The sequence below is a fragment of the Syngnathoides biaculeatus genome, chromosome 4, assembly GCF_019802595.1.
Source record: "Syngnathoides biaculeatus isolate LvHL_M chromosome 4, ASM1980259v1, whole genome shotgun sequence".
Taxonomy (NCBI): Eukaryota; Metazoa; Chordata; class Actinopteri; order Syngnathiformes; family Syngnathidae; genus Syngnathoides; species Syngnathoides biaculeatus.
Window position 1 is genome coordinate 31,035,548 of NC_084643.1, and position 17,444 is coordinate 31,052,991.

At 43.2% G+C, this 17,444-nt stretch overlaps 1 long non-coding RNA gene across 3 annotated transcripts; it reads left to right on the forward strand.

Moving 5' to 3' along the window:
- The first annotated feature begins 3,339 nt into the window (after positions 1–3,339).
- LOC133499778 (uncharacterized) lies at positions 3,340–5,225 on the forward strand. 3 transcript variants are annotated; one of them, XR_009794736.1, is made up of 4 exons: positions 3,340–3,381; positions 3,628–3,885; positions 4,009–4,479; positions 4,686–5,225. It is a non-coding gene; the product is annotated as an uncharacterized LOC133499778 (long non-coding RNA). The 3 variants fall into 3 exon arrangements; XR_009794737.1 differs by having other exon boundaries at positions 4,009–4,146; positions 4,362–5,225; XR_009794735.1 differs by having other exon boundaries at positions 4,009–5,225.
- Positions 5,226–17,444: the final 12,219 nt, after the last annotated feature.

Sequence of the window (17,444 nt, forward strand, 5' to 3'; positions counted from 1 at the left end):
TTCTAACTACTGTCTTTTAGCTATCCAGAACAAATTATAACGCCTCCACAGATGGTCAAGGATAGACACAGCCACTGGTTGACTTTCACTCACTTTCTTCAAAAAAAAAAAAAAAAAGTAACGAGCATATTCATACATGAGCTGCATGACCACAACTGAAACCCAGACGCATACAATACAGATCCATACAAATGATAAAAAAAACTGATAATATGACCAAATCAAAATCCCAATTAGACGGAAATTGAATGCTTGCACCAGTGGCCAAGAACGATCGTTAAATAAACCTGAGCTCTGCCCATTCTATTTTTCCTATCTGTGTTAGGAAGATGCGAGAAAAGGGAACCACCAGTAGCTCTCTAATGCAAGCTGTTGCTCATACGTGTGTCCAATTTCTTTTTTTTTGGAGGGGGGGCTTATGAACACTTTTAAGGAGGATGAAGCACTCAAAGGACTAATAACATTATTTTCGGGGGACTTGAGAACATTTAAGAAGCCTAACCAAATTGGGCTGAACCACACCACTGCTGTAAGCCGTCATTTATTTGTATTGCTGTAAAGTTGACGACTTAAGAATTGGTATTACTGGAGAGGATTAACAGTTTTTTTTTTAAGACTTAGAAATGTTTGGAATGTTTTCTCTAAATTAATCGAAAATGGAAGAGGATCTCCTGTTGGTGACACACTATCACTGGAATTCCCCGCAAATGAGCCAAACTAGTACAAATTTACAGATTGCCCTCCCATGCCACAAAATCTTTTATCTTTAGTAATTAAGAGATCCAAATCGTTGTTTTAGATGCTTTCCTCGGCGTGGTCCATATCGTGACAAGGCAGAACAAATATGGAAGCTATTATCTGTCTTTTAATTGCCTCTGTTGCACTCACTCATGCGAGATCAGCAACAGGCTTCTTTTACTTTTGCCATGAAATTACATAATTACTTGTATTTGTATTAAAGTGGAGATCAGGAAATAAGATGTTTTTTAACTAGTGAAGGGTTGACAAGCTTCTTTCCCACAAGGCTCCTTTTTCGGATATTCCCATATATTTACATAAAACCTACCTAACCCAGTGCATCAATTTAAAAAAATAACGTGGTGTCTTGAGGGGCTTGACAACACTTTGGGTTTAAGAAAGATGTACACGTGAGTTATTTAAAAATGACTCTGTGTATCCAGAGGGACAACATATCCTCTTAGTGGAAGTTGAAGGGAAAAAAAAAATCTTCACTTTATTCAGCTGGCAACCTCAAGGAGGAACATTATGTTTTCTCGCTGTGACATTAGAGCAAACCTCGGAGGAAATATTTACCAGTTCTGCTCACACGTCCACAGCTTCCTCCCTGCTCAGTACATTATATTAGGTTTGATGAACAAGAAGGGGAAGGAATTACCTTCCACTTTTCTTCTGCTCATTATGCGTGGCCAATCAGTGGCGATGGCCAGTGAGGGGTACGTGTCGTTCAGTCCTTCTGACTCATTCAAATGTGTTTGTTACTCAGGTGGTTGTTTCTGCAGGTGTGCTGCAAATTAACCACCTCCTGTAGTGTGTAATCCCACTAAATCAGAGGCTATTGTGCACTTGGACACGTCCTCGGTCATCTCCCCTGTGGGCTTGCTTTTTGTATGTAGCTCACATATTGGCGCTTCCTTTGTATCTACTGACATTTATCAGGCCAATTGGGGAAAAAAAGTAATTTATAATAGAGGGCTGCGGAAAAAATTTTAAACAATTCTTGTACGTCGACTTCGTTAGAGTTTGAGGTCCCAGGTTCATTCCCTGACCAGCCTGTGTGGAGTTTGCATGCTCTACCCGTGCCTGAGTGGGTTTTCTCCAGGCACTCCGGTTTCCACCCACATCCCAAAAACATGCAACATTAATTGGACACTCTAAATTGCCCCTCGGTGTGATTGTGAGTGCAGGTGTTGTCTCGATGTGCCCTGCGATTGGCTGGCAACTAGTTCAGGGTGTACCCTGCCTCCAGCCTGTTGACAGCTGGAATAGGCTCCAGCACTCCTGCAACTCTTGTGAGGATAAGTAGCTAAAAGAATGGATGGATGGTAGTCACTAGAATGCTAAAGCTGATTGCAATTGGTATTGATTTACCACGGAGCATTTTTCTGTCTCAAATTCTGTACACCAAATCTGTACAATAGCCTCAATACCAACATATGCAGTTTAAAGCCCCACTGACATCCCTATATACATTGTAAAACAGATAATGTAATTCAATGTCTATACGAAAAAATAAATATGAGGGGAGAGCGTGTCATCCATGCACAAAGTTGCGGAAGTGGTAGCCATATTGCCTGCAACATGATCAGCAGATGTTACACCGGCACATTCGCCATTGAAAATACATAGTGGCATCTGCTATGGGACACGGAAGCTCTTTTCGAAGAAGAAAACATCTCACAATTGAATGAAGTGACCGGGGCAATATTATCCTATCATTTTGAGCCACATGAAGATGATATGCGGATCACTTCTAACTAACAACAGACTCTCCGACAGTATGTACGCGCCACCCCGGCTGAAGGCGTGCATGTTGCTGCCTTGTCATTTGGAATCCACGAAGCTCTCATCCTTTTCACATGTGCAATCCATTTTTCACGACGAACTGGGTCTTTTGGAAAAGTATGATGAGTAAATCCATCCTCCCGAGTGTTCAAGCAATATACAGCAATACAACAAGTTGGGAACAAAGAGCTACCTTCCAGCAGGTAAAACTAGTATAAACAGATGAGACCGCCTGAGTGCGCTCCTGCTGACAACGTCACTCCCTGCTTCTTCTCCATAACAAATCCCTTGAGAGGATTTTCATGGCGGGAGTTACAAAAAGCCATATACGTCAAAATCATGCGGGGTGAAAAAACGGATGAGTCTATTACGGCTGCCTTTTTTTTTTTTAATTAAAAACATGCTAAAAATCATGCTTTTCGAGTAAGTGGGGCTTTAAAGATCGAATCCCATTACTCATAAATTAAAATAAGATATATAGTAGGAGCTAGAAAAAAATTCGTCGGGGGGGGTATTATTTTTTGATTATTCAACCAAAAATCAATAGGAGAATTGATTACAAAAAGATTGGATATTGACAGCTCAATCAAAATGGAAGATAAGTGTACTAGAATATCATGTCAGTATAATCACAAAAATGTGAAAATACAGGTGGCATGGTGGAGCCACTGTAAAGAGTTGGCCTCACAGTTCTGAGGAGCAGGGTTCAATTCCGGCCCTGCCTCTGTTGTCAGGGGTGTGGCCAGGCCAGCAGCTTCTCACCTGTGCCTCATTGACTATAATTCAGCCAATCATATAAGCCTTGTGTGTTCCATTGTCAGTTGCTAGCTCGTTGTGGTTGACACTGCCTCATTATGTGTAAGTACGCAAGCATTTTATTAGTGTCTCCCTCGTTACAGTGTTTCTCATGTTTTTGCCTTGTAGTTATCAGACACGTGTTTTTATGTGTTTCTGCCTTTTTGGACTGGTTACTTGTGTATGACTTCTAAAAGGCTTAAACTACCCTCGAAAATCATGTCCCTTCCTCGGAGTCCTGCATTTGGGTCCTACGTGTGACGTGTGGAGTCTGCATGTTCTCCTCGTCCCTGTGTGTGTTTTCTCCAGGCGTTCCGGTTTCCTCCCACATCCCAAAAACATGCAGCATTAATTGGACACTCTAAATTGCCCCTAGGTGTGATTGTGTGTGCGACTTTTGTCTGTCTCCATGTGCCCTGCAACTGGCTGCCAACCAGTTCAGGGTGTACCATGCCTGCCTCCTGCCCGGTGACAGCTAGAGTAAGCTCCAGCACTCCCGCGACCCTCGTGAGGATAAGCTGCCAAGAAAATGGATGGATGGATTTGAAAGTACACTGGTGTCTTGAGGTAAAAGTTTTTTTTTTTTTTTGTTTTTTTTTCAAAGACACAAATTGTAGTTTGGCTGTTTTTGCTTTTTGCAAGCAGGCCATAAATTGTCCATTGTTGTGATTTGTTGTTTGGTTTGTCTAGATGTGTCCTGTGATTGGCTGGAGAGAAATGCAGAATGTACATCCCCTCACATTTCAAAGTCAGTTGTTTACAGGCTCACCTGCGACGAGTGCTATAAAATGGATGCGTGTCAAGACACTCATGGACATATCATATAAAGTATCCTCAATATAATGCAGATATTCTCCAAAGGCTTCCTCTGTGTGCAGGGTCAATGTCTGGTCTGTTAGAAGAGCCACGGCGATGTCAATTTACATGTGTTTGAGTGCCCAGAGATGAGTTTGTTCTTTCACCTTCGGGCAACATTTTCATTAGCGTCAGAAGTAGCTCGCCTCAGAGTCAAAAAAATGAACTCTCTCCTTTACATCACTAAGTTGAGAAGGTGGCACGACACGCTGGACTGCAGTCGTACAACCCTTGAAGCAAATGTTGTACTCAACTCATCTCATGCACGCTTGAAGAGGCACCTTACAAACAAATTCATAAGGACAGGTTGGTTTTTGCAGCAGTGATACATTCGGAAATGACTCTTTCCGTTTGTGCATACCTATTTTGTCGCAAAACCCGCTGAATTATGCGGCATCGGGTTTTTGAATTATTTGCAAAGAAACTCATCTGAATCTTGCTCCTTTAGCCTAACTGGAGCAGTGTATATATTTATATATTTTTTGCCACCATGGTAACAAGATTCTCTTCAGTTCTCAGGGAATGCTCAGGGGAGCCAAGAGTCTTGTGAACCTGATGTAGCACTGCAGAATACCTACATTTTTCTTTGATGGGCATGACTTAGTGAAATTGCACAGGAGCAACCTCTGCAACTGTCGAGCATGTATCTGGGTCACGGTGATAAGCCCACTATGCTTTTTAGCCAATGTAAGGGGAAATTTGTCATGAGGATATTACTCAAGGAATTCTAGATGCGCTCTCTTTAAATGGGAACAATTGAGATCAGAAATTCATTTGTTCATTTCCAAAGCTTGTTTCAAGGACTTGAAGAAAAACAAAAAATCAGCATGTATGAGCTCACTGCTAGTTTGTAGTTTGACCAAACTGGAAAACATTATACTGTACTATATGAGCAATGTTTTGTTTTATTACACATCAGTTAAATTATTATTACACATGTGACCCAAGTCTAATAGAAATCAACTTTAATGTGACACACCATAAAGGTGGTAGTAAAATTTTTAACTTGCATTTTATGGAAAAATGTGGCTTAAAAGTCAAATAAAAACCTGGCGGTGAAGCAGTTATCGTGGTTTCCAGTGCTCGCTCTGTTACATGTCGGGTAGACCGGAGGCGTCGCAGCGGAGTAGCCGAACCAGGCAATTGCCTACGGCCTCGAACCCATGGGCACCGTTAGAGACTGCGGACATTGGCCCTTGTATCCATCCCACACCTTTTCTTCTTCTTTTCCTTTCGGCTTGTCCCGTTAGGGGTCGCCACAGCTTGTCATCTTTTGCCATCTTAGCCTATCTCCTGCATCTTCCTCTCTAACCCCAACTGCCCTCATGTCTTCCCTCACCACATCCATAAACCTTCTCTTTGGTCTTCCTCTCGCTCTTTTGCCTGGGAGCTCCATCCTCAGCATCCTTCTACCAATATACTCACTCTCACGCCTCTGAACATGTCCAAACCATCGAAGTCTGCTCTCTCGAATCTTGTCTCCAAAACATCCAGCTTTGGCTGTCCCTCTAATGAGCTCATTTCTAATCCTATCCAACCTGGTCACTCCGAGCGAGAACCTCAACATCTTCATTTCTGCCACCTCCAGTTCAGCTTCCTGTTGTTTCTTCAGTGCCACTGTCTCTAATCCGTACATCATGGCCGGCCTCACCACTGTTTTGTAAACTTTGCCCTTCATCCTAGCAGACACTCTTCTGTCACATAACACACCAGACACCTTTCGCCAGCTGTTCCAACCTGCTTGGACCCGTTTCTTCACTTCCTGACCACACTCTCCATTGCTCTGTATTGTTGACCCCAAGTATTTGAAGTCGTCGACCCTCGCTATCTCTTCTCCCTGTAGCCTCACTCTTCCCCCTCCACTTTTCTCATTCACGCACATATATTCTGTTTTACTTCGGCTAATCTTCATTCCTCTCCTTTCCAGTGCATGTCTCCATCTTTCCAATTGTTCCTCTGCATGCTCCCTGCTTTCACTGCATATGACAATATCATCTGCGAACATCATGGTCCAAGGGGATTCCAGTCTAACCTCATCTGTCAGCCTATCCATTACCACTGCAAACAGGAAGGGGCTCAGAGCTGATCCCTGATGCAGTCCCACCTCCACCTTAAATTCCTCTGTCACACCTAAGGCACACCTCACCATTGTTCTGCTGCCATCATACATGTCCTGTACTATTTTAACATACTTCTCTGCCACACCAGACTTACGCATGCAGTACCACAGTTCCTCTCTTGGTACTCTGTCATAGGCTTTCTCTAGATCCACAAAGACGCAATGTAGCTCCTTCTGACCTTCTCTGTACTTTTCCACGAGCATCCTCAAGGCAAATAATGCATCTGTGGTACTCTTTCTAGGCATGAAACCATACTGTTGCTCGCAGATACTTACTTCTGTCCTGAGTCTAGCCTCCACTACTCTTTCCCATAACTTCATTGTGTGGCTCATCAACTTTATTCCTCTATAGATTCCCACAGCTCTGAACATCCCCTTTGTTCTTAAAAATGGGAACTAGAAAACTTTTCCGCCATTCTTCAGGCATCTTTTCGCCCGCTAGTATTCTGTTGAATAAGTTGGCCAAAAACTCCACAGCCATCTCTCCAAATTGCTTCCATACCTCTACCGGTATGTCATCAGGACCAACTGCCTTTCCAGTTTTCATCCTTTGTAGTGCCTTTCTGACTTCCCCCTTAGTAATCATTTCCACTTCCTGGTCCTTCACTCTTGCCTCTTCAACTCTTCCTTCTCTCTCATTTTCTTCATTCATCAACTTCTCAAAGTATTCTTTCCATCTATTTAGTACACTACCGGCACCAGTCAACACATTTCCATCTCTATCCTTAATCACCCTGACCTGCTGCACATCCTTCCCATCTCTATCCCTCTGTCTGGCCAACCTGTAGAGATCCTTTTCTCCTTCTTTCGTGTCCAACCTGGTGTACATGTCTTCATATGCCTCTTGTTTAGCCTTTGCCACCTCTACCTTTGCCCTACGTCGCATCTCGATGTACTCCTTTCGCCTCTCCTCAGTCCTCTCAGTATCCCACTTCTTCTTCGCTAATCTCTTTCCTTGTATGACTCCCTGTATTTTGGGGTTCCACCACCAAGTCTCCTTCTCCCCTTTCCTACCAGATGACACACCAAGTACTCTCCTGCCTGTCTCTCTGATCACCTTGGCTGTCGTCGTCCAGTCTTCCGGGAGCTTCGGTTGTCCATCGAGAGCCTGTCTCACCTCTTTCCGGAAGGCTGCACAACATTCTTCCTTTTTCAGCTTCCACCACATGGTTCTCTGCTCTACCTTTGTCTTCTTAATCTTCCTACCCACCACCAGAATCATCCTACATACTACCATCCTATGCTGTCGAGCTACACTCTCCCCTACCACTACTTTACAGTCAGTAACCTCCTTCAGATTACATCGTCTGCACAAAATATAATCTACCTGCGTGGTTCTACCTCCGCTCTTGTAGGTCACTATATGTTCCTCCCTCTTCTGGAAATAAGTGTTCACTACAGCCATCTCCATCCTTTTTGCAAAGTCCACCACCATCTGCCCTTCAAAGTTCCTTTCCTGGATGCCGTACTTACCCATCACTTCTTCATCGCCCCTGTTTCCTTTACCAATATGTCCATTACAATCTGCACCAATCACAACTCTCTCACTGTCTGGGATGCTCAGAACTACTTCATCTAGTTCCTTCCAGAATTTCTCTTTCAACTCTTGGTCACATCCTACCTGTGGTGCATAGCCGCTAACCACATTATACATAACACCCTCAATTTCAAATTTTAGTCTCATCACTCGATCTGATACTCTTTTCACCTCCAAGACATTCTTAGCCAGCTCTTCCTTTAAAATAACCCCTACTCCATTTCTCTTCCCATCTACTCCGTGGTAGAATAATTTAAACCCTGCTCCCAAACTTCTAGCCTTACTACCTTTCCACCTGCTCTCTTGGATGCACAGAATATCAACCTTTCTCCTAATCATCATGTCAACCAACTCCTGTGCTTTTCCTGTCATAGTCCCAACATTCAAAGTCCCTACACTCAGTTGTAGGCTCTGTGCATTCCTCTTTTTCTTCTGACGCTGGATCCGGTTTCCTCCTCTTCTTTGTCTTCGACCCACAGTAGCTGAATTTCCACCGACGCCCTGCAGGTTAGCAGTGCCGGGGGCGGGCGTTGTTAACCCGGGCCACGACCGATCCGGTATGGGATTCTTTAGATGAACGCTCATATTTGTTTGGCACAGTTTTTACGCCGGATGCCCTTCCTGACGCAACCCTCCGCATTTATCCGGGCTTGGGACCGGCCTACAGATTGCACTGGTTTGTGCCCCCATAGGGCTGCATTATCCCACACCTTTTACAGTCATTAAAACAATTAAAATAAACATTTTCAATAGAAAAAAAAAAGTTGACAGACAACGCTGCAAACACGAATCTGAGTACACAACACTTTATTTTACCCTTGACCTAATGAGCTCTAAATTAGACGAATAGTTCAGCTTGAAAATAATTAAAACTGTGTGCCGCGTACACCAGCCTCTTCCTCAAAATCTCATTAACGTGTTGCTTTAAAAATGAGTCATTGCAAAAGTGTGTTTACCTGAAATTACTCCGGTTCGCTCACAGTGTGGGAGCCAAACGCCAGGGAACCATCAGAGACCTTACAGAAAGCTGCAGGCACTAATGTGTATAATTGCACTGCGAAGGTTACTGTACATAATAGCGTTATATATACCGATGAGTTGGGCAAGTTTCATCTAGGTCATCGGTATTTGATGAATACAGGCAGGGATGATGTTCAAGAAAGAGCCAGCGGGGGAGAGAGAACAAAAACCAGGGCAGAGGCTGCATCATAAGCTGGTCCTTGGGGAGCCACAGCGATGGCGTGGAAGACAAATCAGAGCCCACCTCAGTGATTGTGCAGCTCAACTACCCACCCCGGCCCCCTAATGTGCTGCTTATTTACAGGATATCTTTCCATTGTAAACCCCCAGCCACGGCGTAACATAATCCCTGCGTGTCTTGATGTAGTCCAGAAGCGGTCAGCCTCGGCGCATCCCTCGCCTGAGCGCATCGAACAGCGGCTTCAAACTGTGCTGGATAAATTGGGATCCTACTGAGTGCGAGCTACAAAGTAGCTCACAGTCGGGCTAGTTTAGGCTACGCCGCTCGTAGTCCGGTTCGGGGTCGATGATTGATTGCAGCTGAGCTAAAAATAAAATACACGGGCTACTCTAGGAATCAAATCTGGGGATTTTATTTTTCAGAATTAACAGCAACGTAATGCTGTTCGGAATTGACAACGTATAGACCATTTAATTTATCTCAGAGGCGGCAATGAGGTTGTTCTCACCTACCCATCTGTCATGCATGACAACTGAACAAAATCCATGCATTGATACATTTTTCTGTAAATGCTACAGGGTGGGGGGGGCTGCCTTTCTGATAATTTAAGGCTGGGGTGTCAAACTCATTGTAGATTAGGGGCCACAAAAAGTTCAATTTCATTTCAATTGTGCCAGAATTTTGTTTGATGCAAAACAAGTCTATTGGGAAAATTCTTAGAATTGATGACATTATATGATTATTTTCATTTGAATAAACTATCCCAGGCATCTTGAGAAATTATTCCTTCAGTTTGTCATGTACTTGTTTCATTTCAAAATTAAATCCTCTTTTGAAAACCTTGGAATTATAATTGTCAGGGGTGTGGCCAAGCCACAGCCCTGTGTCCAGCTGCCTTCAAAGGGAGGGGGGTGTATTGTGGGCACCAAGCAGTGATAAATAATGTTTTACAATTATGAGGAAGAATTTTAATTAGCTTTCAATTATTTGCATATTAGGGCTGCAGAGGAGCACAACGAGGGATGCCGACTTTCGACTTATTCTCTTGCTGTCATGCTGTTGCAACGTGGCCAGAAAAAAAAGAGGGTCACCTGAGTCCAATCACAAATGAAACTGCCAGATATTCTTCTGGAACAGTTTTCAAGGAACAATTCACTTTTCTTTTCAACAAGGAAGGAAAAAAAACATTTAACTTTAAATTACATGCTAGTGGATGAAATAAAACTCCTAATAATTTCGTTTTCTGTACCACTTGTCCTTCAGTCACAAGTGAGCTGGACTAGTCAGTCACTTGGAAACATTTGCCAAGGTGGTGCAGCTGTAAAGTGTTGGCCTTTCACTTCTGAGGACCTGGGTGCAAGGCAAGGCAAGGCCAAGGGTCCCAATTGAAAAGCAGGAACACAACAGGAACAGGCTCAGGCTCTGCCGCAACATAACCAAGAGGCAGCTGGGGGTCAGGTGGGGCCGCCTACGTGAGCATGTCGTGGATGGCACGTGCTGCCGGAACAAAAACAAGGGGCGGCAGCCGGTCGATTAAACTCCTCATCTGAATCTGGTCCGCGAGAGCCATAAACTCAGAATCAGCTTTATTGGCCAACTGTATAAAAACACACGAGGAGAACTGTTGAATTCGTTCGCTCCTTGAAACAGAGGTGGAAGGCAGCAAATTCTTCGACCCACTGCGCTTGAAAAGGCAACGAATTCTTCATCCCGCTGGGCTTGAAGTTTTCCATTTATCGTGTCTGAGTCTACTGAGTCCATGTATGGCCAGTTTGTTCTGTCATAGGCAAGTGACATGGGTAGGACCCAGGTGCAGGACTCCAAGGAAGTTTAATTATGGCAGAGGTCATACATACATCCATCAATTTTCTTTGCTGCTTATACTCACGAGGTTTGCGGGGACTGCTGGAGCCTATCCCAGTTGTAAATGGTACCCTGAACTGGTTGACAGCCAATCACAGGGCACGTATAGATAGACAACAGTCGCACTCACAATCACACCGAGGGGCTATTTAGAGTGTCCGATTAATGTTGCATGTTTTTGGGATGTGGGAGGAAACCAGAGTACCCGGAGAAAACCCACGCAGGCACGGACATAACATACAGACTCCACACAGGCGGGGCTGGGAATGAACCTGGTATCTCTGAACTGTGAGGCAAATGCTTTACCAGCTGGGATACCACTCCCGCGATCCTCATGAGGATAAGTGGCTAAGATAATGGATGGATGGATGGATGGATGAATGGATGGATGTAATTATTGGTTGCACATGATTACAATTTGGCAAACTGACAATATCTTCTAATATAATCACGTAATAGCTATTTTTTTCATTTTAATTATGTCGAAGCTATGTATGTTTGAATGAAGTAAATTCAAAAGACCCTTTTTCCCAGTGGACATTAATAAGGACAAACGTCATTTAGCATGTTCTAAATTCAGTGTTGAGCATATTGCTGACAGTTTGTTTTTTTTCTCCCTGCTTTTTCACGAAGGAGCCTCAGGTAAATTGACACTCTCTGAATGTGACGCAGGGTGTGCACCCAATTTAGGAAACATTTGCATCACATTGCGTCTCGTGCTCTGCAGCAGTTCCTTCACCAGGCGTAAAGTGTTCAGAGTCTTACGTAATAGCGCGATAGGTGATCTTAATGAGGAAAACGTGTTCCTGCGTTTGTTGTTGTTTTTAATCTGCACGCAACAGTCCCCACAACAAATCATGTCAGATTATTACACAACATTTCGTTAAAAACGAGAGGAAGATTAAATTGCTTGGCGAAAGCGTCGCAACATCTTAATAAAATGTCAAGGTCGTTGCAAAAAAAAAAAAAAGTTGCAGATGATGAAAAGTAATTATGATTTAGTCGGCAAAGTTGGGGGGAAAAAATAAGCAAGGTACGAGCAAACAGAATTATATTGAATCTCATGTTGGTGCTGAACACAAATAGAGGAACAACTGCAAAAAAAGTCTCGCAGAAGTGTCGTACGTGTCCCCACAAGTGCAATGTACAGGGGTTTCCCCCAAAAAATCAAATTACAGTGGCAAGATGGGGGCATGGAGGACAGTTTTTTTTTTTTTTTTTTTTTTAAACATATCACCCTCCATATATACTACATTCAGGTCATTCTTTTTTTTTCGGCTTGTCCTGTTAGGGGTCGCCACAGTGTATCATCTTTTTCCATCTAAGCCTATCTCGTGCATCTTCTTTAACATCCACTGTCCTCATGTCCTCCCTCAAAACATCCACCAACCTTTTTTTTGGTCTTCTTCTTGCTCTTTTGCCTGGCAGCTCCATCCTCAGAACCCTTCTACCAATATACTCCCTCTCTCGCCTCTGAACGTGTCCAAACCATCTAAGTCTGCTCTCGCTAACCTTGTCTCCAAAACATCCAATTTTGGCTGTCCCTCTAATGAGCTCATTTCTAATCCTATCCAACCTGCTCACTCCAATCGAGAACCTCAGCATCTTCATTTCTGCTACCGCCTGTTCTGCTTCCTGTTGTTTCTTCAGAGCCACAGTCTATAAAATAAATAAATAAATAAAAAGCTCAAAATTCTATTTCTAAAATTTTAAAATTGTAAACTCAGTCTGAGATTGACGGACTCGGGTCAAACAGTGAAGCACAAGTCCAAAGCCAACATGGTGCAGCAGCATTTAGCTATTATGCTGCACACCAATTGTATAAGAGGCGAAGAGAAGGAACGTCAGCCCAAAGTCTAAACGGTTTTGAGACTATGTCAAAACCTCTTTTTTTGTTGCTTTTATGAGCATTTCTACATTTAAATTATATTTTTTGCACTATATGCTGCACGCTCATTGTACTTTTATTTTTCTCTCTATTACCTAATCCCTGACCATATGATTAACTGACTATGATGCCCAGTCGAAACTTTCATCGAGCATCTATTCTGAGGACGGCACTGGTCTCTTGTGGTTTATCTCAGGTTTTCAAATCCCTTGTTTAGCCAAAGAGGCCCCCTCGGTACTGCGGTGAGAGGATGGGGAAGCGAGGAGATAGATTAGAGGCAAGGAGGGGAGACCGGTCAGAGTAAAGGAAAAACGTTGCTCCCACTGCTGTTCATCAGATATTCATAAAGGCGCCTGGCTCGCTCACACCCACCTCTTCAGGACACTCCATCGTGCGCAAGATGAAGGGGATCACTCTCCTTGTCCTATTCCTGCCGCTTTGTAGATGATTGAAATAAACCAAGAGTTGAACGTGGTTTTCATGCTTGTTTGCCCCTCCTGTTACTGCATTTTTGTTCGCTGGAAGTAAGCTAGATTAACTCCTGCCTGTTAGTCATTAGGGCAGCAAGCATGCTAAGATTACTGGGTTGTGGTTACACTGACAGCATCTCACTTTGTGTATTTTCTGAATAAATACACATTGTTTTCTTGATGCACACATGCACCTCCCCACATCGTTTATTTCTTTGTTGGCTCAGAGGTGGCAGCACCTGCGCATCATTTCCGCTAGTGAGTGAATAGCAATACGGATCATCCACAGATGCAGCTGCAGCAGAGGTGGAAGATGGGAAGCAATCAATAAGCTTCTAATGAGGGCTGGGGGGAAAACAATGGTCAGGTGTGGGGAAATGATGTGCGAAGGATCAGATGAAGATGAAAAAGATCAGTGAACCTGGCGCAGAAAAATATCTTGGCGGTCGCATGTGTCCATGCAAGCGTGCAAATGTCCTGTGATGCATAACCAAGGCTGGATTGATTGTACTTTTCAATGTGGCCCATCCTCCCGAGAGAACTGGGGAGTCACGACACATGTAGTGCACAACACAGCTGTCACCCCTCCACCGTGCCCTGAAGGCACCGCAACGCCTTCCACGGCTACATACTGAACCCTTCTGGGCCTTTTAGAACAGCGCCTGCTTCTGTGGGGGGCCACAGTAAATGAAACAATCATAATAATAAAAAATCATCTTTAAAATTGTATTAAGTCGACTTAGTTTTCACGTTGTTTGCCAAGTTAGAGGTCAAGATTGGGAGGATAAACTACGTTTGGAAAGGGAAAACTGCAAGACTAACTTGTGTTCCTTCATTTTTCCTTTTCATGTTCAACGCTAATCAACGCAAATCACGATGACAATTTGGCTGCCATAAACAGCAACAATGTGCAGATTTTTTTATAATCATTCACTGCCTAACAATGTGCAAAAACAAGCGTAAATAAACAAGATGGTTTCTCATCATGACCTGGAATAATTACCAACTTGGCCTACTTTCGCCTGATTTAGTTTTGGTGCAAGTGTGCCTAATATTGTGGCATATGTGGTAATTGGAATGATCATGGTTATGCTCTTTTATAAAGTTGGGCGTTCATTTATTTTAGACTACATTTTGCAGCTTGTGAATCTCATCCTGCAGAGTATATTTTGCCTTAGGCACACACAGAAATTCTTTCATATTGCATTTTATGATATTATATATCGTAGCACTTACTGTATGTGTATTTTCCCTTGAATATGAGACGTTTATGTTTGGGCCAATGCATGGTGAAGGACATTTTCTTACCGCTCTGAGCCTCCTGTGTTGATTTCTCTTCAACTCTGTATGTATTTGCACAGAAACTGTTGATGCCCGAGACCCACATCACACAGATTGACAGTCACAAGGATCGCCATGATAGGCACTGCAACCGCTGAAGGGATTGATGTCCCTGATCCTCCCTGGATGATGCGCCAAAGGTAAGAGGTATGTTTACATCCCCCGCAGTAGTAGGTAAGTTAATGCCACCTAATAAGACGCCCGATGTCGCACGTCAATCACAGCCCACAAACAACCATTCACACTCATTTTAACACATTTGGGCGATATTGAATCTGAAATGAACCTCTTACGTCTGTTGTTGAAATGGGCGATGCACAGGAGTACAAAGAGAAGGCCCACAAACGCACAAGGGGGACATAGAAATGCCACAAGGAAAGGTCAAGGTCGAGATTTGAATGGCTGCCTCTGGCTGTGGCGGACAAATGAAACCATCGTGCAGATGTAGTATCAAGGCGTCAAATACTTTAAAAGTAGTGTGTAATTAGGTGTGGATTGGTTGGATAACCCCATCAAAGATCCTGAAAGACTGAATCCATTTTAACTCCAGTTTAGATACTAAGGGGCTCCAAGGATAAGCTGCCTCTCTTGTTGCTCATCGGATATCACACTTTATTTTCAAGTATTACATCAAATGTAGAGTACTGGCATTCTCCTCAACAACCAAGTTACACTATTACTTGTGACAGGTTTTACATTTTAAATGGTCTTGTGTGTGGTGATTTGTGTTCCATGTCTTCCTATTTTTTCAAGGTGACTGTCTCATTTTGGTGCATACGTAGATGGTAAAGACCCTAGTTCAAAGCTCTGTTTAAAACTCAAACCCTGTTCAGAAAGAATTTGACGTTATGCAGCAAAAATAAACAAAAAGATAAAGTGGAGTTGTCTGTTGTAAAATGCTCTCATCGATCAGTTAAAGCAAATTGGATTCAGGCACTTATTAGGGTGTCGTGTCACTGGACTCCGGGACACAGAGGAGTTGATGGCTTACACCGCAGTATGGTGGCGGGGTGGTTACAACGTCTCATAAATAAAACAAACCCCCCAAATGTAGATGAGTAGAATGCTCCTTTAATTTCCCTGACTCACAATGAAACTCAGAGTCAAGAGGAGTTTGCATATTGTCCTTGTTTGATTTGGTTTTCTCTCGGTACTCTGGCTTCCGCCCACATACCAAAAAACGTGTGTAAGTGTAATTGAAGACTGAATTGTGCATAGAATGAGAGTGAAAATGGTGTTTGGCAGTACGTCCCTGCGTGGTGGGCTGTATGGCTCTAAACTTACTGCAATACAGTTACTCAAGTATTATTGATTACACTGCGTTACAAGCCGCTCACTACATACATATGTATAATGTTAGCGATGGAGATAAATATAGTTTACTCACGCAAGTCTTTAGTGTACGTTTCAGTGTTGGTTGTTAATGAGGGAAATGATGTCTTGAGCATTTCTTTAAAGTGCGACTGTGCATCACTGGAGACAACGTGGAGCATCAATCATTAGTCTTCCCCCTTCCAGGGAACTCTGTCTCATAAAAACCAAAAAACAAAAAACCAAAAAAAAAAAAAACATTCTATCCAAATGAACTGGTTTCACAATCAGGTTTCTAGAAACGTGTATTTTCGAAATCCTGAGGGCGTCCACGCTCTTTTTGACTTTATTTCCACAAGCAGGGCCAACATGGAACATTGCACTGCGCTTTCATAACAAATATGCATGTGTTTTTCCGCAATAAAATAACTGGAAGTGCCTTGTAGAGTATGACTGTAAGTGAGCAGGTTCCTGTGAATAGTTTGCAGCGAATGTCATAATGGTGTCTACATTTTTGTCCATGCGATTTATCCATGTACTGTTGAATAGACAAAGTGAGACCTAAATAAGCGTGAAGCGTGGGTAGACGGCCGTACCTGTTCTTGTTCAGCTAATGTTTGTTTTTCTCCTCCCTGGTAAATGGATTCCCCCCCCCCCCTCTCCATTGTCGCCTCTCTAAGCACATTAAGAGTGTGCTCCTAAACCTGCTCCGTACAAAAAGTGCCCTGAGGTAACTTGTGTTATGGTTTTGCTGCTGAAAATTCAATAAGTCAAAGTGAATTGTTTAGGTGACGTATCCTGGCCGCGTGGCACGCGTGTAAGCGGGCGCTCGCTTGCCGATTGTATCCTGACTAGTCAGCCATACACAATGAGCGAGAAAGGTTATTGATTATAAAGAAGTGAAAAAATGGAATTTTGTAGCATGCTAAAGCATTAACAGCATTGTCACAGGAAATGTCTGAGTATAATTAACTTCAACCAAGCTTTTTTTTTTTTTTTTTTTAACTAATCCCGTCTACTGCAAACTGATTATTGTGCACCTGCTGATGTCATGCGGTTGATGTTTTGGTAATGTTCCCCACGTGTGATGCAGATGGAAAACCACACGGATGCCGTTTAGCGCTGATTTGTATAATGTTGCCTTTGTCTAAATACTGGTATTTGGTTTGCAAAACAAATCTGTGGAATTTAGAGCATTTGCCATTCAGATGTGTCAAATATTTTCTACACAATAGCATTGGTTTACAACCAGCCACTGGAGCTGGATAGTTTTTGTGTGAAAGCTGTTTTTCAGTACAAAGAACAAAATAGTGAACATTTTCCCATCTACAATGGGTATGGAAAGTATTCAGACTGTGGCACAGTGGATCAGGTGGAAAGCTTTGGCCTCACAGTTCTGAGGTCCCGGGTTCAATCCCAGACTCGCCTGTTTGGAGTTTGCATGTTCTCCCTGTGCCTGTGTGGGTTTTCTCCAGGCACTCCGGTTTCTTCCCACATCCCAAAAACATGCAACATTAATTGGACACTCGAAATTGCCCCGA